This window comes from Ambystoma mexicanum, chromosome 4q, assembly GCF_040938575.1.
Source record: "Ambystoma mexicanum isolate Mex_15411 chromosome 4q, UKY_AmexF1_1, whole genome shotgun sequence".
In the NCBI taxonomy this organism is placed as follows: domain Eukaryota; kingdom Metazoa; phylum Chordata; class Amphibia; order Caudata; family Ambystomatidae; genus Ambystoma; species Ambystoma mexicanum.
The window spans coordinates 672,569,947-672,572,179 of record NC_090928.1 but is presented as its reverse complement, the minus strand read 5'-3'; positions in this window follow the sequence as shown (position 1 = coordinate 672,572,179).

Genomic DNA, 2,233 nt, shown 5'->3' with positions numbered 1-2,233 from the left:
AAACATGCAGTCAAAGAGACACATGTTTTAAAAGACCTATGGCAATTCATTTACAGAACCTCCACCTTAGTTGTATGTGTGGTGTATACTTTGTGTGCACACTGTACAAATGGAATAGTTGTTGTTCTGACTAGGAGAAAAGCTACTGCTGTCAGAAAAGCTGCTTTTATCCTCAGAATCGTTGGTATCATTCTAATACATTATTCAAATTCTATACATTGTCCAAATAATTCTTGTACGCTCTATTTTTTTTTTTTTTTTTTATTTTATTGTAAAGCTACAGTTTAATACGTGTATCAAACTTTTGTTACAAGAATTTTCCACTTTAGCTGTGATGCACCAATCAAAGCTAAATTAACGTTGTCGTTTCCACTCCCATTGTTTCTTTTTCCTTTTTCCTCACACATAATAAAATCTTGTCTCGTATCGTCAAGTTTGATCTGTGCTCAGGATTGCGTCTAGAAAGTTTATTATACTGCATGTGAGTTTGATGTTTTGCCCAGCCGCAACTGTTTCCCACCACTCGTCTGCATCATATAGAATGGATTTGTAGGAGTGCAGATGTAGTTCTCGGGTAATGGTAAGCTCTGTACAGGATGTTATTAGATGTTTTAATGATTCTACTTCGCCTGAGTTGCAAAACCTGCATTTATCTGAGAGCATGACTTTAGGTCGACGTTGACATAGTGCTTCACTATTATTCAGAACATTCAGTCTGAATTTCAGGAATTGGTTCCTGTGGTAACGTGATGGACAAGTTGTAAGATACTTCGGGGGGGAATGTAATTTCAGCATACTTGTCAAATCTGGGAGAGTGGCTTTACGAGTTACACGAAGTTCGTGAGTTGAGATCCAGTCCCAGGTTTCGAGTTTTTTTTTTGCGTGCTGAGGTCGATTGATCAGCTCATCTATGGATATGTTGGCGGCTTCCATGATGGTTTTTATTTTTAACTTCCATGTTTGAAGTATGGTTGATTGTGAGTGTTCGGACTCTTTTGCAAAAATTTCATATGCTGGAATTTGTGAACCAAGTAGCATTTTCCTCATAAACGATAAGGATTGCCATAGTATTGTCATGTATAGAGAGTTCTGCGTCAATTCATATCTCAGAGCTACAGTTGAAATGTATTTTGGAAGACTCAAAGCTCGTCTCCAGAACCTCCCTTCAAGTTGTTGCCACAGAGAATGTTCGATGTTCCACCCTGTCGCCCCACCAAAAGTTATGGTGGGGATGAACTTCTGCTGGTAGAATGTTAAAAGTGGGACTATTGAGAATTTTCGAAAATCTTTGTTGATTTTGGCTCCTTGTCGGCCTAATTTGTCTGCTTTTTCTAGAAGATCGCTTGTCCATGCAGATTCGCAGATGGAATTGTTGACCAAAATGCCCAGGTATCTAATAGATGATACGACATTTAGTTCTGTTTTTTCAATTACCCATTTAAAGTTGTTATCTTTTCTCGATAAGCTTTTTCCTATACACATATTCTTTGTTTTGTCTGTATTTAGTTGCAGGTCGTTGGCCTCTAAGTATTTGTTCAAACTAAGTAGTAGATGTTGTAGGCCAATCTGAGTTAGGTCGATCAACACAATGTCGTCGGCGTATACAAGGCATTTAATGGAGGATCCGTTTATCTTTGGAGAGAAACAATGGACCGTTTCAAGCCATTTCGGTAAGTCAGAAATGAAGAGTTTGAATAATTCGGCAGCAAGAGGGCAACCTTGCTTGACCCCTTTATGCGTGGGAATCGGCTCTGTGAGTGTACCTTGAGCGTTCACCTTCACTTGTATTGTTGTGTTAGTGTGCAACGCTATAAGGGGGTCAAGAAGTTGCGCTGGACAGTTCCATCCTCGTAGTTTAGACCAAAGTTTGCCGCGGTTTATTGCATCAAACGCTTGTCTGAGGTCGACAAATGCAAAAAAGATTTTTTTCTTCGCTTTTAGGGCTTCTAGTTTTAGAATGGATAACAGGGTGAGATTCACATCAACACCAACTTGTTCAGCGAAACCTGTTTGTCGACAATCTGTTTGTTTTTCTTTGGCAGCCCAAGCCGTCAGTTTCAAGTGAAGAAACGATCCGAATATTTTCCCCATCGTGTCTAGCAGGGCAATGGGCCGATAATTCGAAGGCTCATCTCGACTTCCTTTCTTATAGATTGGTACCACTATAGCCTTGGCCCATGATGCAGGCGTTTTTCTAGACTTTGAAATTTGTCGGAATAGAGTTTCCATAAAT